Source organism: Sus scrofa, chromosome 12, assembly GCF_054392235.1.
Source record: "Sus scrofa isolate SSC_HxYL_T2T_F1_AM1 chromosome 12, Sscrofa_HxYL_maternal_Yorkshire_Landrace_v2.0, whole genome shotgun sequence".
Classification (NCBI taxonomy): Eukaryota; Metazoa; Chordata; class Mammalia; order Artiodactyla; family Suidae; genus Sus; species Sus scrofa.
Genome location: NC_139394.1, coordinates 67,012,592 through 67,036,476, shown reverse-complemented (window position 1 = coordinate 67,036,476; position 23,885 = coordinate 67,012,592).

Genomic DNA, 23,885 nt, shown 5'->3' with positions numbered 1-23,885 from the left:
TTCTTCGGGCCGATGCCCACCTAGGCCATGCCTCGCCGTGGAAATCCTGAGCTCCCAATCCATCAGGGTGTGCCAGCCTGCTACCGGGTGGATAGAGCCTTGCCCATATGGAGTTAGGAAGACAGGTGTGGAAGGATGGAACGAGTCGTTTTCCCCCTTCATGATCCCCCTGGGATTCCATCCTCCTTGCCATGAGGTCTTGCCTCGATTCTTTCCTTCTGGCTTGGTTCATCTGGCCAGGTCTCGCTTTCTCCCTTTGTTTCCAAACTCTCGTGACCCCACCTGGAGTGTGCCTGCTCTGGATCCCCACTTGTGCTTCCCAAGGCACAGAGTTTCCCAACCACACAAAACCGACCCAATCAGCCCTTCTCCCCAGGGGGCCGGAAGGAAGCTCAGGCAGAGCTTTGGTGGATCCGTCAAGAGAGCGGCCTGCAGATGCCCGGCCTGGCTCGAGCTCCCATCATCTCGCCAGGTGCGTAGAAAGAAGAGCCGAGCCTCCCTGGGAAAGACAAAGGGAGTCCTGAGCCCTCTTGAGAGACAAGGCCCAGCGCCTGGCACCGCTGCTCTCCCAATGCGCTCTCCCTTTGGGCACCACCCGGGGAAGCCTCACAGCCCCTGGATGCGCATCCCAAAACCCAGGTCACCCTGGGCTTCCACACGGATCAGCTCCAGCACGGAACCCAGGAACGAGAACAGAAACCCACCCACCCACCCAGGCCACAGGTGGGGAGGGGGCCTGAAGAAACACTGCCAAATCCACATAGCCAGCCGGCAGCCAGCACCAGACAAAGGAACACCATCACGCATGCCTAGAGAAGTCCAAACCCCAACCAGCTCGACAGTCCTCCTCAGCCCTGTCCCCATGGCCATCCTGAGGACGCCTTTCCAGGACAACCCCTGGGCAGGCTGTGCAAAAGAAGGGGCCCTCCCACCGGGTGGGCGTGGACGTCCGTTGCTTCAACCGCGATGGACCACAGGATCCAGGGCCTCCCCAAAAGAACCCTGGAACCACCGGCAGACCCAGCGCTACCCCTCACGGCCATAGACCCAGACAAAGGGTCTCTTCTCAGCGCGAAACGCCCCACTCGCTTCAGGCAGCCCCCTTCCCGACAGCAACACGTGGAAAGACATTCGATGTCCATGGACAGATGCTTGGCTGAGCAAGCAGCTGTCCTTCGCCCCAACAGAAGCGGACTCAGCAATCAACCTGCGCAGAAAACGGTGCCATGGGCAGCCACCGTGTTGCGGAGAGAAATGCTCACACGAAATGAAAGAGGTCTGGGAGGGAGACACACAGCCCATGGGAAGCCCCTGCCCTCTCCCATCTCACCAGGGACACCCAGGAACGGTCTTCCAGGAAAGCAAGCCCTGGACTGCCATCCAGATGGTGCTTGCCAAATGGGAGGGCGAGGCTGTGGGCATGCCTGGCATTGGGGAGGTCCGAGAGCCAAACCCTTGCCCTTGACGGGGCTGCCAGAGCCCTCCTTCCATGGAGCAGATGCTACGAGGTCTCGTCCCTCTTCTTGGAACCCAAGGGAGGCGAAGGGGAGCCAAACAGGATGGATAGACATGGCCGATGGGATCCCTTGGTTGGGAAACTGCAATGGATCCACTTCGCTCAGCGACCAGCCAAAAGGAGTCCTGACCATTCCACCCCAACACAGGAGCGTCTCAGCGCTCCCCACAGAAGGTGTCCCGCTCGGGAGTGCTGCCCCTCGGGAAAAGAGACGGGCCGAAGGACTCCGTGCATCCCGTCCAGATTGCCGAGCCTAGCCCATCGGACCCGACCGAATTCCCTGGCGAGGAGGAAGTGATGAGGATAAAGACATGCTTCGTCTGGAGGGGATGGACTTGCCCAGGTGTTCTCCTGCACCCGTGTGCGGCATGCAGATCCACTCTGCTCGGCAAAAGCATCCACTCCCAGGCTGGCCATCCCCAGGCTGGCACTTCCAACCCACTCCCACCCAAGATATTGGCTCACGAGAGACGTAGGATGGATTTGTCTCTCCCGGTCCTAGCTATTGTTTCCTACTCTATCTGCATGCGTATGCGTGTGGGTGTGTTTGGAGGGATTGAGAGAGAGAGAGAGAGAGAGAGAGAGAGAGAGAGAGTGAGGGAGACTGAGAGAACGAGGGAGAGAGCGAGAGATGGACTTTCACTCATTTCTGGATCCATTCAGCTCATTCATTTCAATGCCTCTTCTTCCTTGTCCATGGATTTGGGTGCCCCGTGCCACACGGAGATGTGGTCTAGCCAGAGGGGGATCGCCCAGTGCAGCTCTTGCCCCAGCCACAGCAGGGACCAGGAGAGCCTCTGAAGCTTGGCAGCCACGTGGGAACTCCCCTGAGAGCTTGCTTGAGGAGACCAATCAAGAGTCCTTAACGCATCAGACCTGGTTTCCATCAGGCCTCCATAGCCTGGCACCCTGCTGCCAAGAGAGGCTCTTCTCAAAACGACACAAGGAAATTTCCCTCAGCCTCCTCAATGTATGTGTGTGTGTGTGTGTGTGTGTGAGTGTGTGTGTGTGTCTGTGTGTCTGTGTGTGAGTGAGAGAGAGAGAGGGAGGGAAACAGGCGGATGAGGCCAGCTACCAACACTCTTGCCCCCGAAGCCCCCCATGGATTCCTCAGCACCACACTCCTTCTCACCGACCTGAAGCCCTGATGCGGAGGGCTTGACCAGGGCCAGCTGGCGGCCCAATCCTGAGGCTGTGTGTGTCTGGGCGCCTACCTCGAAGGAACCCCAAGCACGCCAAAGCCCAGAACCTGTTTCAAGCCTTCCAAACCCACTGCCACCCAACCAGGCGGCGAACCCACCTCCAAATCCGGAAGGCACACCTCCGCCCTCCGCCTGACAGGAGGGGTCTCGGAGGAGACAGTCCCTGGTGCCCAGGAAACCCCTGCACATCCTCGGAGTGCCTGCTGTGGGTGCGTCCCGCTCAAGCCTCCATCCGCCCCCGCCCCTGCCCCCGCCCCCGACCTGGAGCCTGCGCCTTTGGAGCCTTGCCACTCCCACCTCCTAGAGCCTCGGAGCTGCACCTGGGGCCGGGAGGGGCCCTGGCGCCCTCGTGTGGACATAGGCTCGAACAGCCCCTCTCAGGCTTGCCTTCTCTCTCGGGCTCAGCAGTCCCCGGGGCTGCTTGGGCTGGGGCCCAGACGAGGGTGGGGGCTCCATCCCCCGCCAAGAAGGGCCCTTCCACCTGGGCTCTAGCTCCCTCTCTCAAAGGCGTTCTTCGGGCCGATGCCCACCTAGGCCATGCCTCGCCGTGGAAATCCTGAGCTCCCAATCCATCAGGGTGTGCCAGCCTGCTACCGGGTGGATAGAGCCTTGCCCATATGGAGTTAGGAAGACAGGTGTGGAAGGATGGAACGAGTCGTTTTCCCCCTTCATGATCCCCCTGGGATTCCATCCTCCTTGCCATGAGGTCTTGCCTCGATTCTTTCCTTCTGGCTTGGTTCATCTGGCCAGGTCTCGCTTTCTCCCTTTGTTTCCAAACTCTCGTGACCCCACCTGGAGTGTGCCTGCTCTGGATCCCCACTTGTGCTTCCCAAGGCACAGAGTTTCCCAACCACACAAAACCGACCCAATCAGCCCTTCTCCCCAGGGGGCCGGAAGGAAGCTCAGGCAGAGCTTTGAGTTTTGGTGGATCCGTCAAGAGAGCGGCCTGCAGATGCCCGGCCTGGCTCGAGCTCCCATCATCTCACCAGGTGCGTCGAAAGAAGAGCCGAGCCTCCCTGGGAAAGACAAAGGGAGGTTCCTGAGCCCTCTTGAGAGACAAGGCCCAGCGCCTGGCACCGCTGCTCTCCCAATGCGCTCTCCCTTTGGGCACCACCCGGGGAAGCCTCACAGCCCCTGGATGCGCATCCCAAAACCCAGGTCACCCTGGGCTTCCACACGGATCAGCTCCAGCACGGAACCCAGGAACGAGAACAGAAACCCACCCACCCACCCAGGCCACAGGTGGGGAGGGGGCCTGAAGAAACACTGCCAAATCCACATAGCCAGCCGGCAGCCAGCACCAGACAAAGGAACACCATCACGCATGCCTAGAGAAGTCCAAACCCCAACCAGCTCGACAGTCCTCCTCAGCCCTGTCCCCATGGCCATCCTGAGGACGCCTTTCCAGGACAACCCCTGGGCAGGCTGTGCAAAAGAAGGGGCCCTCCCACCGGGTGGGCGTGGACGTCCGTTGCTTCAACCGCGATGGACCACAGGATCCAGGGCCTCCCCAAAAGAACCCTGGAACCACCGGCAGACCCAGCGCTACCCCTCACGGCCATAGACCCAGACAAAGGGTCTCTTCTCAGCGCGAAACGCCCCACTCGCTTCAGGCAGCCCTCTTCCCGACAGCAACACATGGAAAGACATTCGATGTCCATGGACAGATGCTTGGCCGAGCAAGCAGCTGTCCTTCGCCCCAACAGAAGCGGACTCAGCAATCAACCTGCGCAGAAAACGGTGCCATGGGCAGCCACCGTGTTGCGGAGAGAAATGCTCACACGAAATGAAAGAGGTCTGGGAGGGAGACACACAGCCCATGGGAAACCCCTGCCCTCTCCCATCTCACCAGGGACACCCAGGAACGGTCTTCCAGGAAAGCAAGCCCTGGACTGCCATCCAGATGGTGCTTGCCAAATGGGAGGGCGAGGCTGTGGGCATGCCTGGCATTGGGGAGGTCCGAGAGCCAAACCCTTGCCCTTGACGGGGCTGCCAGAGCCCTCCTTCCATGGAGCAGATGCTACGAGGTCTAGTCCCTCTTCTTGGAACCCAAGGGAGGCGAAGGGGAGCCAAACAGGATGGATAGACATGGCCGATGGGATCCCTTGGTTGGGAAACTGCAATGGATCCACTTCGCTCAGCGACCAGCCAAAAGGAGTCCTGACCATTCCACCCCAACACAGGAGCGTCTCAGCGCTCCCCACAGAAGGTGTCCCGCTCGGGAGTGCTGCCCCTCGGGAAAAGAGACGGGCCGAAGGACTCCGTGCATCCCGTCCAGATTGCCGAGCCTAGCCCATCGGACCCGACCGAATTCCCTGGCGAGGAGGAAGTGATGAGGATAAAGACATGCTTCGTCTGGAGGGGATGGACTTGCCCAGGTGTTCTCCTGCACCCGTGTGCGGCATGCAGATCCACTCTGCTCGGCAAAAGCATCCACTCCCAGGCTGGCCATCCCCAGGCTGGCACTTCCAACCCACTCCCACCCAAGATATTGGCTCACGAGAGACGTAGGATGGATTTGTCTCTCCCGGTCCTAGCTATTGTTTCCTACTCTATCTGCATGCGTATGCGTGTGGGTGTGTTTGGAGGGATTGAGAGAGAGAGAGAGAGAGAGAGAGAGAGAGAGAGAGAGCGAGAGAGAGAGAGAGAGAGAGAGAGAGAGACTGAGAGAACGAGGGAGAGAGCGAGAGATGGACTTTCACTCATTTCTGGATCCATTCAGCTCATTCATTTCAATGCCTCTTCTTCCTTGTCCATGGATTTGGGTGCCCCGTGCCACACGGAGATGTGGTCTAGCCAGAGGGGGATCGCCCAGTGCAGCTCTTGCCCCAGCCACAGCAGGGACCAGGAGAGCCTCTGAAGCTTGGCAGCCACGTGGGAACTCCCCTGAGAGCTTGCTTGAGGAGACCAATCAAGAGTCCTTAACGCATCAGACCTGGTTTCCATCAGGCCTCCATAGCCTGGCACCCTGCTGCCAAGAGAGGCTCTTCTCAAAACGACACAAGGAAATTTCCCTCAGCCTCCTCAATGTATGTGTGTGTGTGTGTGTGTGTGTGAGTGTGTGTGTGTGTCTGTGTGTCTGTGTGTGAGTGAGAGAGAGAGAGGGAGGGAAACAGGCGGATGAGGCCAGCTACCAACACTCTTGCCCCCGAAGCCCCCCATGGATTCCTCAGCACCACACTCCTTCTCACCGACCTGAAGCCCTGATGCGGAGGGCTTGACCAGGGCCAGCTGGCGGCCCAATCCTGAGGCTGTGTGTGTCTGGGCGCCTACCTCGAAGGAACCCCAAGCACGCCAAAGCCCAGAACCTGTTTCAAGCCTTCCAAACCCACTGCCACCCAACCAGGCGGCGAACCCACCTCCAAATCCGGAAGGCACACCTCCGCCCTCCGCCTGACAGGAGGGGTCTCGGAGGAGACAGTCCCTGGTGCCCAGGAAACCCCTGCACATCCTCGGAGTGCCTGCTGTGGGTGCGTCCCGCTCAAGCCTCCATCCGCCCCCGCCCCTGCCCCCGCCCCCGACCTGGAGCCTGCGCCTTTGGAGCCTTGCCACTCCCACCTCTTAGAGCCTCGGAGCTGCACCTGGGGCCGGGAGGGGCCCTGGCGCCCTCGTGTGGACATAGGCTCGAACAGCCCCTCTCAGGCTTGCCTTCTCTCTCGGGCTCAGCAGTCCCCGGGGCTGCTTGGGCTGGGGCCCAGACGAGGGTGGGGGCTCCATCCCCCGCCAAGAAGGGCCCTTCCACCTGGGCTCTAGCTCCCTCTCTCAAAGGCGTTCTTCGGGCCGATGCCCACCTAGGCCATGCCTCGCCGTGGAAATCCTGAGCTCCCAATCCATCAGGGTGTGCCAGCCTGCTACCGGGTGGATAGAGCCTTGCCCATATGGAGTTAGGAAGACAGGTGTGGAAGGATGGAACGAGTCGTTTTCCCCCTTCATGATCCCCCTGGGATTCCATCCTCCTTGCCATGAGGTCTTGCCTCGATTCTTTCCTTCTGGCTTGGTTCATCTGGCCAGGTCTCGCTTTCTCCCTTTGTTTCCAAACTCTCGTGACCCCACCTGGAGTGTGCCTGCTCTGGATCCCCACTTGTGCTTCCCAAGGCACAGAGTTTCCCAACCACACAAAACCGACCCAATCAGCCCTTCTCCCCAGGGGGCCGGAAGGAAGCTCAGGCAGAGCTTTGGTGGATCCGTCAAGAGAGCGGCCTGCAGATGCCCGGCCTGGCTCGAGCTCCCATCATCTCGCCAGGTGCGTCGAAAGAAGAGCCGAGCCTCCCTGGGAAAGACAAAGGGAGGTTCCTGAGCCCTCTTGAGAGACAAGGCCCAGCGCCTGGCACCGCTGCTCTCCCAATGCGCTCTCCCTTTGGGCACCACCCGGGGAAGCCTCACAGCCCCTGGATGCGCATCCCAAAACCCAGGTCACCCTGGGCTTCCACACGGATCAGCTCCAGCACGGAACCCAGGAACGAGAACAGAAACCCACCCACCCACCCAGGCCACAGGTGGGGAGGGGGCCTGAAGAAACACTGCCAAATCCACATAGCCAGCCGGCAGCCAGCACCAGACAAAGGAACACCATCACGCATGCCTAGAGAAGTCCAAACCCCAACCAGCTCGACAGTCCTCCTCAGCCCTGTCCCCATGGCCATCCTGAGGACGCCTTTCCAGGACAACGCCTGGGCAGGCTGTGCAAGAGAAGGGGCCCTCCCACCGGGTGGGCGTGGACGTCCGTTGCTTCAACCGCGATGGACCACAGGATCCAGGGCCTCCCCAAAAGAACCCTGGAACCACCGGCAGACCCAGCGCTACCCCTCACGGCCATAGACCCAGACAAAGGGTCTCTTCTCAGCGCGAAACGCCCCACTCGCTTCAGGCAGCCCTCTTCCCGACAGCAACACATGGAAAGACATTCGATGTCCATGGACAGATGCTTGGCTGAGCAAGCAGCTGTCCTTCGCCCCAACAGAAGCGGACTCAGCAATCAACCTGCGCAGAAAACGGTGCCATGGGCAGCCACCGTGTTGCGGAGAGAAATGCTCACACGAAATGAAAGAGGTCTGGGAGGGAGACACACAGCCCATGGGAAACCCCTGCCCTCTCCCATCTCACCAGGGACACCCAGGAACGGTCTTCCAGGAAAGCAAGCCCTGGACTGCCATCCAGATGGTGCTTGCCAAATGGGAGGGCGAGGCTGTGGGCATGCCTGGCATTGGGGAGGTCCGAGAGCCAAACCCTTGCCCTTGACGGGGCTGCCAGAGCCCTCCTTCCATGGAGCAGATGCTACGAGGTCTAGTCCCTCTTCTTGGAACCCAAGGGAGGCGAAGGGGAGCCAAACAGGATGGATAGACATGGCCGATGGGATCCCTTGGTTGGGAAACTGCAATGGATCCACTTCGCTCAGCGACCAGCCAAAAGGAGTCCTGACCATTCCACCCCAACACATGAGCGTCTCAGCGCTCCCCACAGAAGGTGTCCCGCTCGGGAGTGCTGCCCCTCGGGAAAAGAGACGGGCCGAAGGACTCCATGCATCCCGTCCAGATTGCCGAGCCTAGCCCATCGGACCCGACCGAATTCCCTGGCGAGGAGGAAGTGATGAGGATAAAGACATGCTTCGTCTGGAGGGGATTGACTTGCCCAGGTGTTCTCCTGCACCCGTGTGCGGCATGCAGATCCACTCTGCTCGGCAAAAGCATCCACTCCCAGGCTGGCCATCCCCAGGCTGGCACTTCCAACCCACTCCCACCCAAGATATTGGCTCACGAGAGACGTAGGATGGATTTGTCTCTCCCGGTCCTAGCTATTGTTTCCTACTCTATCTGCATGCGTATGCGTGTGGGTGTGTTTGGAGGGAGAGATGGAGAGAGACAGAGAGAGAGAGAGTGAGGGAGACTGAGAGAACGAGGGAGAGAACGCGAGATGGACCTTCACTCATTTCTGGATCCATTCAGCTCATTCATTTCAATGCCTCTTCTTCCTTGTCCATGGATTTGGGTGCCCCGTGCCACACGGAGATGTGGTCTAGCCAGAGGGGGATCGCCCAGTGCAGCTCTTGCCCCAGCCACAGCAGGGACCAGGAGAGCCTCTGAAGCTTGGCAGCCACGTGGGAACTCCCCTGAGAGCTTGCTTGTGGAGACCAATCAAGAGTCCTTAACGCATCAGACCTGGTTTCCATCAGGCCTCCATAGCCTGGCACCCTGCTGCCAAGAGAGGCTCTTCTCAAAACGACACAAGGACATTTCCCTCAGCCTCCTCAGTGTATGTGTGTGTGTGTGTGTGTCTGTGTGTGTCTGTGTGTGAGTGAGAGAGAGAGAGGGAGGGAAACAGGCGGATGAGGCCAGCTACCAACACTCTTGCCCCCGAAGCCCCCCATGGATTCCTCAGCACCACACTCCTTCTCACCGACCTGAAGCCCTGATGCGGAGGGCTTGACCAGGGCCAGCTGGCGGCCCAATCCTGAGGCTGTGTGTGTCTGGGCGCCTACCTCGAAGGAACCCCAAGCACGCCAAAGCCCAGAACCTGTTTCAAGCCTTCCAAACCCACTGCCACCCAACCAGGCGGCGAACCCACCTCCAAATCCGGAAGGCACACCTCCGCCCTCCGCCTGACAGGAGGGGTCTCGGAGGAGACAGTCCCTGGTGCCCAGAAAACACCTGCACATCCTCGGAGTGCCTGCTGTGGGTGCGTCCCGCTCAAGCCTCCATCCGCCCCCGCCCCTGCCCCCGCCCCCGACCTGGAGCCTGCGCCTTTGGAGCCTTGCCACTCCCACCTCTTAGAGCCTCGGAGCTGCACCTGGGGCCGGGAGGGGCCCTGGCGCCCTCGTGTGGACATAGGCTCGAACAGCCCCTCTCAGGCTTGCCTTCTCTCTCGGGCTCAGCAGTCCCCGGGGCTGCTTGGGCTGGGGCCCAGACGAGGGTGGGGGCTCCATCCCCCGCCAAGAAGGGCCCTTCCACCTGGGCTCTAGCTCCCTCTCTCAAAGGCGTTCTTCGGGCCGATGCCCACCTAGGCCATGCCTCGCCGTGGAAATCCTGAGCTCCCAATCCATCAGGGTGTGCCAGCCTGCTACCGGGTGGATAGAGCCTGGCCCATATGGAGTTAGGAAGACAGGTGTGGAAGGATGGAACGAGTCGTTTTCCCCCTTCATGATCCCCCTGGGATTCCATCCTCCTTGCCATGAGGTCTTGCCTCGATTCTTTCCTTCTGGCTTGGTTCATCTGGCCAGGTCTCGCTTTCTCCCTTTGTTTCCAAACTCTCGTGACCCCACCTGGAGTGTGCCTGCTCTGGATCCCCACTTGTGCTTCCCAAGGCACAGAGTCTCCCAACCACACAAAACCGACCCAATCAGCCCTTCTCCCCAGGGGGCCGGAAGGAAGCTCAGGCAGAGCTTTGAGTTTTGGTGGATCCGTCAAGAGAGCGGCCTGCAGATGCCCGGCCTGGCTCGAGCTCCCATCATCTCACCAGGTGCGTCGAAAGAAGAGCCGAGCCTCCCTGGGAAAGACAAAGGGAGGTTCCTGAGCCCTCTTGAGAGACAAGGCCCAGCGCCTGGCACCGCTGCTCTCCCAATGCGCTCTCCCTTTGGGCACCACCCGGGGAAGCCTCACAGCCCCTGGATGCGCATCCCAAAACCCAGGTCACCCTGGGCTTCCACACGGATCAGCTCCAGCACGGAACCCAGGAACGAGAACAGAAACCCACCCACCCACCCAGGCCACAGGTGGGGAGGGGGCCTGAAGAAACACTGCCAAATCCACATAGCCAGCCGGCAGCCAGCACCAGACAAAGGAACACCATCACGCATGCCTAGAGAAGTCCAAACCCCAACCAGCTCGACAGTCCTCCTCAGCCCTGTCCCCATGGCCATCCTGAGGACGCCTTTCCAGGACAACCCCTGGGCAGGCTGTGCAAAAGAAGGGGCCCTCCCACCGGGTGGGCGTGGACGTCCGTTGCTTCAACCGCGATGGACCACAGGATCCAGGGCCTCCCCAAAAGAACCCTGGAACCACCGGCAGACCCAGCGCTACCCCTCACGGCCATAGACCCAGACAAAGGGTCTCTTCTCAGCGCGAAACGCCCCACTCGCTTCAGGCAGCCCTCTTCCCGACAGCAACACATGGAAAGACATTCGATGTCCATGGACAGATGCTTGGCCGAGCAAGCAGCTGTCCTTCGCCCCAACAGAAGCGGACTCAGCAATCAACCTGCGCAGAAAACGGTGCCATGGGCAGCCACCGTGTTGCGGAGAGAAATGCTCACACGAAATGAAAGAGGTCTGGGAGGGAGACACACAGCCCATGGGAAACCCCTGCCCTCTCCCATCTCACCAGGGACACCCAGGAACGGTCTTCCAGGAAAGCAAGCCCTGGACTGCCATCCAGATGGTGCTTGCCAAATGGGAGGGCGAGGCTGTGGGCATGCCTGGCATTGGGGAGGTCCGAGAGCCAAACCCTTGCCCTTGACGGGGCTGCCAGAGCCCTCCTTCCATGGAGCAGATGCTACGAGGTCTAGTCCCTCTTCTTGGAACCCAAGGGAGGCGAAGGGGAGCCAAACAGGATGGATAGACATGGCCGATGGGATCCCTTGGTTGGGAAACTGCAATGGATCCACTTCGCTCAGCGACCAGCCAAAAGGAGTCCTGACCATTCCACCCCAACACATGAGCGTCTCAGCGCTCCCCACAGAAGGTGTCCCGCTCGGGAGTGCTGCCCCTCGGGAAAAGAGACGGGCCGAAGGACTCCGTGCATCCCGTCCAGATTGCCGAGCCTAGCCCATCGGACCCGACCGAATTCCCTGGCGAGGAGGAAGTGATGAGGATAAAGACATGCTTCGTCTGGAGGGGATTGACTTGCCCAGGTGTTCTCCTGCACCCGTGTGCGGCATGCAGATCCACTCTGCTCGGCAAAAGCATCCACTCCCAGGCTGGCCATCCCCAGGCTGGCACTTCCAACCCACTCCCACCCAAGATATTGGCTCACGAGAGACGTAGGATGGATTTGTCTCTCCCGGTCCTAGCTATTGTTTCCTACTCTATCTGCATGCGTATGCGTGTGGGTGTGTTTGGAGGGAGAGATGGAGAGAGACAGAGAGAGAGAGAGAGAGAGAGAGAGCGAGAGAGAGAGAGAGAGAGAGAGAGAGAGAGACTGAGAGAACGAGGGAGAGAGCGAGAGATGGACTTTCACTCATTTCTGGATCCATTCAGCTCATTCATTTCAATGCCTCTTCTTCCTTGTCCATGGATTTGGGTGCCCCGTGCCACACGGAGATGTGGTCTAGCCAGAGGGGGATCGCCCAGTGCAGCTCTTGCCCCAGCCACAGCAGGGACCAGGAGAGCCTCTGAAGCTTGGCAGCCACGTGGGAACTCCCCTGAGAGCTTGCTTGAGGAGACCAATCAAGAGTCCTTAACGCATCAGACCTGGTTTCCATCAGGCCTCCATAGCCTGGCACCCTGCTGCCAAGAGAGGCTCTTCTCAAAACGACACAAGGAAATTTCCCTCAGCCTCCTCAATGTATGTGTGTGTGTGTGTGTGTGTGTGAGTGTGTGTGTGTGTCTGTGTGTCTGTGTGTGAGTGAGAGAGAGAGAGGGAGGGAAACAGGCGGATGAGGCCAGCTACCAACACTCTTGCCCCCGAAGCCCCCCATGGATTCCTCAGCACCACACTCCTTCTCACCGACCTGAAGCCCTGATGCGGAGGGCTTGACCAGGGCCAGCTGGCGGCCCAATCCTGAGGCTGTGTGTGTCTGGGCGCCTACCTCGAAGGAACCCCAAGCACGCCAAAGCCCAGAACCTGTTTCAAGCCTTCCAAACCCACTGCCACCCAACCAGGCGGCGAACCCACCTCCAAATCCGGAAGGCACACCTCCGCCCTCCGCCTGACAGGAGGGGTCTCGGAGGAGACAGTCCCTGGTGCCCAGGAAACCCCTGCACATCCTCGGAGTGCCTGCTGTGGGTGCGTCCCGCTCAAGCCTCCATCCGCCCCCGCCCCTGCCCCCGCCCCCGACCTGGAGCCTGCGCCTTTGGAGCCTTGCCACTCCCACCTCTTAGAGCCTCGGAGCTGCACCTGGGGCCGGGAGGGGCCCTGGCGCCCTCGTGTGGACATAGGCTCGAACAGCCCCTCTCAGGCTTGCCTTCTCTCTCGGGCTCAGCAGTCCCCGGGGCTGCTTGGGCTGGGGCCCAGACGAGGGTGGGGGCTCCATCCCCCGCCAAGAAGGGCCCTTCCACCTGGGCTCTAGCTCCCTCTCTCAAAGGCGTTCTTCGGGCCGATGCCCACCTAGGCCATGCCTCGCCGTGGAAATCCTGAGCTCCCAATCCATCAGGGTGTGCCAGCCTGCTACCGGGTGGATAGAGCCTTGCCCATATGGAGTTAGGAAGACAGGTGTGGAAGGATGGAACGAGTCGTTTTCCCCCTTCATGATCCCCCTGGGATTCCATCCTCCTTGCCATGAGGTCTTGCCTCGATTCTTTCCTTCTGGCTTGGTTCATCTGGCCAGGTCTCGCTTTCTCCCTTTGTTTCCAAACTCTCGTGACCCCACCTGGAGTGTGCCTGCTCTGGATCCCCACTTGTGCTTCCCAAGGCACAGAGTCTCCCAACCACACAAAACCGACCCAATCAGCCCTTCTCCCCAGGGGGCCGGAAGGAAGCTCAGGCAGAGCTTTGAGTTTTGGTGGATCCGTCAAGAGAGCGGCCTGCAGATGCCCGGCCTGGCTCGAGCTCCCATCATCTCACCAGGTGCGTCGAAAGAAGAGCCGAGCCTCCCTGGGAAAGACAAAGGGAGGTTCCTGAGCCCTCTTGAGAGACAAGGCCCAGCGCCTGGCACCGCTGCTCTCCCAATGCGCTCTCCCTTTGGGCACCACCCGGGGAAGCCTCACAGCCCCTGGATGCGCATCCCAAAACCCAGGTCACCCTGGGCTCCCACACGGATCAGCTCCAGCACGGAACCCAGGAACGAGAACAGAAACCCACCCACCCACCCAGGCCACAGGTGGGGAGGGGGCCTGAAGAAACACTGCCAAATCCACATAGCCAGCCGGCAGCCAGCACCAGACAAAGGAACACCATCACGCATGCCTAGAGAAGTCCAAACCCCAACCAGCTCGACAGTCCTCCTCAGCCCTGTCCCCATGGCCATCCTGAGGACGCCTTTCCAGGACAACCCCTGGGCAGGCTGTGCAAAAGAAGGGGCCCTCCCACCGGGTGGGCGTGGACGTCCGTTGCTTCAACCGCGATGGACCACAGGATCCAGGGCCTCCCCAAAAGAACCCTGGAACCACCGGCAGACCCAGCGCTACCCCTCACGGCCATAGACCCAGACAAAGGGTCTCTTCTCAGCGCGAAACGCCCCACTCGCTTCAGGCAGCCCTCTTCCCGACAGCAACACATGGAAAGACATTCGATGTCCATGGACAGATGCTTGGCCGAGCAAGCAGCTGTCCTTCGCCCCAACAGAAGCGGACTCAGCAATCAACCTGCGCAGAAAACGGTGCCATGGGCAGCCACCGTGTTGCGGAGAGAAATGCTCACACGAAATGAAAGAGGTCTGGGAGGGAGACACACAGCCCATGGGAAACCCCTGCCCTCTCCCATCTCACCAGGGACACCCAGGAACGGTCTTCCAGGAAAGCAAGCCCTGGACTGCCATCCAGATGGTGCTTGCCAAATGGGAGGGCGAGGCTGTGGGCATGCCTGGCATTGGGGAGGTCCGAGAGCCAAACCCTTGCCCTTGACGGGGCTGCCAGAGCCCTCCTTCCATGGAGCAGATGCTACGAGGTCTAGTCCCTCTTCTTGGAACCCAAGGGAGGCGAAGGGGAGCCAAACAGGATGGATAGACATGGCCGATGGGATCCCTTGGTTGGGAAACTGCAATGGATCCACTTCGCTCAGCGACCAGCCAAAAGGAGTCCTGACCATTCCACCCCAACACAGGAGCGTCTCAGCGCTCCCCACAGAAGGTGTCCCGCTCGGGAGTGCTGCCCCTCGGGAAAAGAGACGGGCCGAAGGACTCCGTGCATCCCGTCCAGATTGCCGAGCCTAGCCCATCGGACCCGACCGAATTCCCTGGCGAGGAGGAAGTGATGAGGATAAAGACATGCTTCGTCTGGAGGGGATGGACTTGCCCAGGTGTTCTCCAGCACCCGTGTGCGGCATGCAGATCCACTCTGCTCGGCAAAAGCATCCACTCCCAGGCTGGACATCCCCAGGCTGGCACTTCCAACCCACTCCCACCCAAGATATTGGCTCACGAGAGACGTAGGATGGATTTGTCTCTCCCGGTCCTAGCTATTGTTTCCTACTCTATCTGCATGCGTATGCGTGTGGGTGTGTTTGGAGGGATTGAGAGAGAGAGAGAGAGAGAGAGAGAGAGAGAGCGAGAGAGAGAGAGAGAGAGAGAGAGAGAGAGAGACTGAGAGAACGAGGGAGAGAGCGAGAGATGGACTTTCACTCATTTCTGGATCCATTCAGCTCATTCATTTCAATGCCTCTTCTTCCTTGTCCATGGATTTGGGTGCCCCGTGCCACACGGAGATGTGGTCTAGCCAGAGGGGGATCGCCCAGTGCAGCTCTTGCCCCAGCCACAGCAGGGACCAGGAGAGCCTCTGAAGCTTGGCAGCCACGTGGGAACTCCCCTGAGAGCTTGCTTGAGGAGACCAATCAAGAGTCCTTAACGCATCAGACCTGGTTTCCATCAGGCCTCCATAGCCTGGCACCCTGCTGCCAAGAGAGGCTCTTCTCAAAACGACACAAGGAAATTTCCCTCAGCCTCCTCAATGTATGTGTGTGTGTGTGTGTGTGTGTGAGTGTGTGTGTGTGTCTGTGTGTGAGTGAGAGAGAGAGAGGGAGGGAAACAGGCGGATGAGGCCAGCTACCAACACTCTTGCCCCCGAAGCCCCCCATGGATTCCTCAGCACCACACTCCTTCTCACCGACCTGAAGCCCTGATGCGGAGGGCTTGACCAGGGCCAGCTGGCGGCCCAATCCTGAGGCTGTGTGTGTCTGGGCGCCTACCTCGAAGGAACCCCAAGCACGCCAAAGCCCAGAACCTGTTTCAAGCCTTCCAAACCCACTGCCACCCAACCAGGCGGCGAACCCACCTCCAAATCCGGAAGGCACACCTCCGCCCTCCGCCTGACAGGAGGGGTCTCGGAGGAGACAGTCCCTGGTGCCCAGGAAACCCCTGCACATCCTCGGAGTGCCTGCTGTGGGTGCGTCCCGCTCAAGCCTCCATCCGCCCCCGCCCCTGCCCCCGCCCCCGACCTGGAGCCTGCGCCTTTGGAGCCTTGCCACTCCCACCTCTTAGAGCCTCGGAGCTGCACCTGGGGCCGGGAGGGGCCCTGGCGCCCTCGTGTGGACATAGGCTCGAACAGCCCCTCTCAGGCTTGCCTTCTCTCTCGGGCTCAGCAGTCCCCGGGGCTGCTTGGGCTGGGGCCCAGACGAGGGTGGGGGCTCCATCCCCCGCCAAGAAGGGCCCTTCCACCTGGGCTCTAGCTCCCTCTCTCAAAGGCGTTCTTCGGGCCGATGCCCACCTAGGCCATGCCTCGCCGTGGAAATCCTGAGCTCCCAATCCATCAGGGTGTGCCAGCCTGCTACCGGGTGGATAGAGCCTGGCCCATATGGAGTTAGGAAGACAGGTGTGGAAGGATGGAACGAGTCGTTTTCCCCCTTCATGATCCCCCTGGGATTCCATCCTCCTTGCCATGAGGTCTTGCCTCGATTCTTTCCTTCTGGCTTGGTTCATCTGGCCAGGTCTCGCTTTCTCCCTTTGTTTCCAAACTCTCGTGACCCCACCTGGAGTGTGCCTGCTCTGGATCCCCACTTGTGCTTCCCAAGGCACAGAGTCTCCCAACCACACAAAACCGACCCAATCAGCCCTTCTCCCCAGGGGGCCGGAAGGAAGCTCAGGCAGAGCTTTGGTGGATCCGTCAAGAGAGCGGCCTGCAGATGCCCGGCCTGGCTCGAGCTCCCATCATCTCGCCAGGTGCGTCGAAAGAAGAGCCGAGCCTCCCTGGGAAAGACAAAGGGAGGTTCCTGAGCCCTCTTGAGAGACAAGGCCCAGCGCCTGGCACCGCTGCTCTCCCAATGCGCTCTCCCTTTGGGCACCACCCGGGGAAGCCTCACAGCCCCTGGATGCGCATCCCAAAACCCAGGTCACCCTGGGCTTCCACACGGATCAGCTCCAGCACGGAACCCAGGAACGAGAACAGAAACCCACCCACCCACCCAGGCCACAGGTGGGGAGGGGGCCTGAAGAAACACTGCCAAATCCACATAGCCAGCCGGCAGCCAGCACCAGACAAAGGAACACCATCACGCATGCCTAGAGAAGTCCAAACCCCAACCAGCTCGACAGTCCTCCTCAGCCCTGTCCCCATGGCCATCCTGAGGACGCCTTTCCAGGACAACGCCTGGGCAGGCTGTGCAAAAGAAGGGGCCCTCCCACCGGGTGGGCGTGGACGTCCGTTGCTTCAACCGCGATGGACCACAGGATCCAGGGCCTCCCCAAAAGAACCCTGGAACCACCGGCAGACCCAGCGCTACCCCTCACGGCCATAGACCCAGACAAAGGGTCTCTTCTCAGCGCGAAACGCCCCAGTCGCTTCAGGCAGCCCTCTTCCCGACAGCAACACGTGGAAAGACATTCGATGTCCATGGACAGATGCTTGGCTGAGCAAGCAGCTGTCCTTCGCCCCAACACAAGCGGACTCAGCAATCAACCTGCGCAGAAAACGGTGCCATGGGCAGCCACCGTGTTGCGGAGAGAAATGCTCACACGAAATGAAAGAGGTCTGGGAGGGAGACACACAGCCCATGGGAAACCCCTGCCCTCTCCCATCTCACCAGGGACACCCAGGAACGGTCTTCCAGGAAAGCAAGCCCTGGACTGCCATCCAGATGGTGCTTGCCAAATGGGAGGGCGAGGCTGTGGGCATGCCTGGCATTGGGGAGGTCCGAGAGCCAAACCCTTGCCCTTGACGGGGCTGCCAGAGCCCTCCTTCCATGGAGCAGATGCTACGAGGTCTAGTCCCTCTTCTTGGAACCCAAGGGAGGCGAAGGGGAGCCAAACAGGATGGATAGACATGGCCGATGGGATCCCTTGGTTGGGAAACTGCAATGGATCCACTTCGCTCAGCGACCAGCCAAAAGGAGTCCTGACCATTCCACCCCAACACAGGAGCGTCTCAGCGCTCCCCACAGAAGGTGTCCCGCTCGGGAGTGCTGCCCCACGGGAAAAGAGACGGGCCGAAGGACTCCGTGCATCCCGTCCAGATTGCCGAGCCTAGCCCATCGGACCCGACCGAATTCCCTGGCGAGGAGGAAGTGATGAGGATAAAGACATGCTTCGTCTGGAGGGGATTGACTTGCCCAGGTGTTCTCCTGCACCCGTGTGCGGCATGCAGATCCACTCTGCTCGGCAAAAGCATCCACTCCCAGGCTGGCCATCCCCAGGCTGGCACTTCCAACCCACTCCCACCCAAGATATTGGCTCACGAGAGACGTAGGATGGATTTGTCTCTCCCGGTCCTAGCTATTGTTTCCTACTCTATCTGCATGCGTATGCGTGTGGGTGTGTTTGGAGAGAGAGAGAGAGAGAGAGAGAGAGAGAGAGAGAGAGAGAGAGAGAGAGAGAGAGAGAGAGAGTGAGGGAGACTGAGAGAACGAGGGAGAGAACGCGAGATGGACCTTCACTCATTTCTGGATCCATTCAGCTCATTCATTTCAATGCCTCTTCTTCCTTGTCCATGGATTTGGGTGCCCCGTGCCACACGGAGATGTGGTCTAGCCAGAGGGGGATCGCCCAGTGCAGCTCTTGCCCCAGCCACAGCAGGGACCAGGAGAGCCTCTGAAGCTTGGCAGCCACGTGGGAACTCCCCTGAGAGCTTGCTTGAGGAGACCAATCAAGAGTCCTTAACGCATCAGACCTGGTTTCCATCAGGCCTCCATAGCCTGGCACCCTGCTGCCAAGAGAGGCTCTTCTCAAAACGACACAAGGACATTTCCCTCAGCCTCCTCAGTGTATGTGTGTGTGTGTGTGTGTCTGTGTGTGAGTGAGAGAGAGAGAGGGAGGGAAACAGGCGGATGAGGCCAGCTACCAACACTCTTGCCCCCGAAGCCCCCCATGGATTCCTCAGCACCACACTCCTTCTCACCGACCTGAAGCCCTGATGCGGAGGGCTTGACCAGGGCCAGCTGGCGGCCCAATCCTGAGGCTGTGTGTGTCTGGGCGCCTACCTCGAAGGAACCCCAAGCACGCCAAAGCCCAGAACCTGTTTCAAGCCTTCCAAACCCACTGCCACCCAACCAGGCGGCGAACCCACCTCCAAATCCGGAAGGCACACCTCCGCCCTCCGCCTGACAGGAGGGGTCTCGAAGGAGACAGTCCCTGGTGCCCAGGAAACCCCTGCACATCCTCGGAGTGCCTGCTGTGGGTGCGTCCCGCTCAAGCCTCCATCCGCCCCCGCCCCTGCCCCCGCCCCCGACCTGGAGCCTGCGCCTTTGGAGCCTTGCCACTCCCACCTCTTAGAGCCTCGGAGCTGCACCTGGGGCCGGGAGGGGCCCTGGCGCCCTCGTGTGGACATAGGCTCGAACAGCCCCTCTCAGGCTTGCCTTCTCTCTCGGGCTCAGCAGTCCCCGGGGCTGCTTGGGCTGGGGCCCAGACGAGGGTGGGGGCTCCATCCCCCGCCAAGAAGGGCCCTTCCACCTGGGCTCTAGCTCCCTCTCTCAAAGGCGTTCTTCGGGCCGATGCCCACCTAGGCCATGCCTCGCCGTGGAAATCCTGAGCTCCCAATCCATCAGGGTGTGCCAGCCTGCTACCGGGTGGATAGAGCCTTGCCCATATGGAGTTAGGAAGACAGGTGTGGAAGGATGGAACGAGTCGTTTTCCCCCTTCATGATCCCCCTGGGATTCCATCCTCCTTGCCATGAGGTCTTGCCTCGATTCTTTCCTTCTGGCTTGGTTCATCTGGCCAGGTCTCGCTTTCTCCCTTTGTTTCCAAACTCTCGTGACCCCACCTGGAGTGTGCCTGCTCTGGATCCCCACTTGTGCTTCCCAAGGCACAGAGTTTCCCAACCACACAAAACCGACCCAATCAGCCCTTCTCCCCAGGGGGCCGGAAGGAAGCTCAGGCAGAGCTTTGGTGGATCCGTCAAGAGAGCGGCCTGCAGATGCCCGGCCTGGCTCGAGCTCCCATCATCTCGCCAGGTGCGTCGAAAGAAGAGCCGAGCCTCCCTGGGAAAGACAAAGGGAGGTTCCTGAGCCCTCTTGAGAGACAAGGCCCAGCGCCTGGCACCGCTGCTCTCCCAATGCGCTCTCCCTTTGGGCACCACCCGGGGAAGCCTCACAGCCCCTGGATGCGCATCCCAAAACCCAGGTCACCCTGGGCTTCCACACGGATCAGCTCCAGCACGGAACCCAGGAACGAGAACAGAAACCCACCCACCCACCCAGGCCACAGGTGGGGAGGGGGCCTGAAGAAACACTGCCAAATCCACATAGCCAGCCGGCAGCCAGCACCAGACAAAGGAACACCATCACGCATGCCTAGAGAAGTCCAAACCCCAACCAGCTCGACAGTCCTCCTCAGCCCTGTCCCCATGGCCATCCTGAGGACGCCTTTCCAGGACAACGCCTGGGCAGGCTGTGCAAAAGAAGGGGCCCTCCCACCGGGTGGGCGTGGACGTCCGTTGCTTCAACCGCGATGGACCACAGGATCCAGGGCCTCCCCAAAAGAACCCTGGAACCACCGGCAGACCCAGCGCTACCCCTCACGGCCATAGACCCAGACAAAGGGTCTCTTCTCAGCGCGAAACGCCCCACTCGCTTCAGGCAGCCCTCTTCCCGACAGCAACACGTGGAAAGACATTCGATGTCCATGGACAGATGCTTGGCTGAGCAAGCAGCTGTCCTTCGCCCCAACAGAAGCGGACTCAGCAATCAACCTGCGCAGAAAACGGTGCCATGGGCAGCCACCGTGTTGCGGAGAGAAATGCTCACACGAAATGAAAGAGGTCTGGGAGGGAGACACACAGCCCATGGGAAACCCCTGCCCTCTCCCATCTCACCAGGGACACCCAGGAACGGTCTTCCAGGAAAGCAAGCCCTGGACTGCCATCCAGATGGTGCTTGCCAAATGGGAGGGCGAGGCTGTGGGCATGCCTGGCATTGGGGAGGTCCGAGAGCCAAACCCTTGCCCTTGACGGGGCTGCCAGAGCCCTCCTTCCATGGAGCAGATGCTACGAGGTCTAGTCCCTCTTCTTGGAACCCAAGGGAGGCGAAGGGGAGCCAAACAGGATGGATAGACATGGCCGATGGGATCCCTTGGTTGGGAAACTGCAATGGCTCCCCTTCGCTCAGCGACCAGCCAAAAGGAGTCCTGACCATTCCACCCCAACACATGAGCGTCTCAGCGCTCCCCACAGAAGGTGTCCCGCTCGGGAGTGCTGCCCCTCGGGAAAAGAGACGGGCCGAAGGACTCCGTGCATCCCGTCCAGATTGCCGAGCCTAGCCCATCGGACCCGACCGAATTCCCTGGCGAGGAGGAAGTGATGAGGATAAAGACATGCTTCGTCTGGAGGGGATTGACTTGCCCAGGTGTTCTCCTGCACCCGTGTGCGGCATGCAGATCCACTCTGCTCGGCAAAAGCATCCACTCCCAGGCTGGCCATCCCCAGGCTGGCACTTCCAACCCACTCCCACCCAAGATATTGGCTCACGAGAGACGTAGGATGGATTTGTCTCTCCCGGTCCTAGCTATTGTTTCCTACTCTATCTGCATGCGTATGCGTGTGGGTGTGTTTGGAGAGAGAGAGAGAGAGAGAGAGAGAGAGAGAGAGAGAGAGAGTGAGGGAGACTGAGAGAACGAGGGAGAGAACGCGAGATGGACCTTCACTCATTTCTGGATCCATTCAGCTCATTCATTTCAATGCCTCTTCTTCCTTGTCCATGGATTTGGGTGCCCCGTGCCACACGGAGATGTGGTCTAGCCAGAGGGGGATCGCCCAGTGCAGCTCTTGCCCCAGCCACAGCAGGGACCAGGAGAGCCTCTGAAGCTTGGCAGCCACGTGGGAACTCCCCTGAGAGCTTGCTTGAGGAGACCAATCAAGAGTCCTTAACGCATCAGACCTGGTTTCCATCAGGCCTCCATAGCCTGGCACCCTGCTGCCAAGAGAGGCTCTTCTCAAAACGACACAAGGACATTTCCCTCAGCCTCCTCAGAGTATGTGTGTGTGTGTGTGTGTCTGTGTCTGTGTCTGTGTGTGTGTGTGTGTCTGTGTGTGAGTGAGAGAGAGAGAGGGAGGGAAACAGGCGGATGAGGCCAGCTACCAACACTCTTGCCCCCGAAGCCCCCCATGGATTCCTCAGCACCACACTCCTTCTCACCGACCTGAAGCCCTGATGCGGAGGGCTTGACCAGGGCCAGCTGGCGGCCCAATCCTGAGGCTGTGTGTGTCTGGGCGCCTACCTCGAAGGAACCCCAAGCACGCCAAAGCCCAGAACCTGTTTCAAGCCTTCCAAACCCACTGCCACCCAACCAGGCGGCGAACCCACCTCCAAATCCGGAAGGCACACCTCCGCCTCCGCCTGACAGGAGGGGTCTCGGAGGAGACAGTCCCTGGTGCCCAGGAAACACCTGCACATCCTCGGAGTGCCTGCTGTGGGTGCGTCCCGCTCAAGCCTCCATCCGCCCCCGCCCACGCCCCCGACCTGGAGCCTGCGCCTTTGGAGCCTTGCCACTCCCACCTCTTAGAGCCTCGGAGCTGCACCTGGGGCCGGGAGGGGCCCTGGCGCCCTCGTGTGGACATAGGCTCGAACAGCCCCTCTCAGGCTTGCCTTCTCTCTCGGGCTCAGCAGTCCCCGGGGCTGCTTGGGCTGGGGCCCAGACGAGGGTGGGGGCTCCATCCCCCGCCAAGAAGGGCCCTTCCACCTGGGCTCTAGCTCCCTCTCTCAAAGGCGTTCTTCGGGCCGATGCCCACCTAGGCCATGCCTCGCCGTGGAAATCCTGAGCTCCCAATCCATCAGGGTGTGCCAGCCTGCTACCGGGTGGATAGAGCCTGGCCCATATGGAGTTAGGAAGACAGGTGTGGAAGGATGGAACGAGTCGTTTTCCCCCTTCATGATCCCCCTGGGATTCCATCCTCCTTGCCATGAGGTCTTGCCTCGATTCTTTCCTTCTGGCTTGGTTCATCTGGCCAGGTCTCGCTTTCTCCCTTTGTTTCCAAACTCTCGTGACCCCACCTGGAGTGTGCCTGCTCTGGATCCCCACTTGTGCTTCCCAAGGCACAGAGTTTCCCAACCACACAAAACCGACCCAATCAGCCCTTCTCCCCAGGGGGCCGGAAGGAAGCTCAGGCAGAGCTTTGAGCTTTGGTGGATCCGTCAAGAGAGCGGCCTGCAGATGCCCGGCCTGGCTCGAGCTCCCATCATCTCGCCAGGTGCGTCGAAAGAAGAGCCGAGCCTCCCTGGGAAAGACAAAGGGAGGTTCCTGAGCCCTCTTGAGAGACAAGGCCCAGCGCCTGGCACCGCTGCTCTCCCAATGCGCTCTCCCTTTGGGCACCACCCGGGGAAGCCTCACAGCCCCTGGATGCGCATCCCAAAACCCAGGTCACCCTGGGCTTCCACACGGATCAGCTCCAGCACGGAACCCAGGAACGAGAACAGAAACCCACCCACCCACCCAGGCCACAGGTGGGGAGGGGGCCTGAAGAAACACTGCCAAATCCACATAGCCAGCCGGCAGCCAGCACCAGACAAAGGAACACCATCACGCATGCCTAGAGAAGTCCAAACCCCAACCAGCTCGACAGTCCTCCTCAGCCCTGTCCCCATGGCCATCCTGAGGACGCCTTTCCAGGACAACCCCTGGGCAGGCTGTGCAAAAGAAGGGGCCCTCCCACCGGGTGGGCGTGGACGTCCGTTGCTTCAACCGCGATGGACCACAGGATCCAGGGCCTCCCCAAAAGAACCCTGGAACCACCGGCAGACCCAGCGCTACCCCTCACGGCCATAGACCCAGACAAAGGGTCTCTTCTCAGCGCGAAACGCCCCACTCGCTTCAGGCAGCCCTCTTCCCGACAGCAACACGTGGAAAGACATTCGATGTCCATGGACAGATGCTTGGCTGAGCAAGCAGCTGTCCTTCGCCCCAACAGAAGCGGACTCAGCAATCAACCTGCGCAGAAAACGGTGCC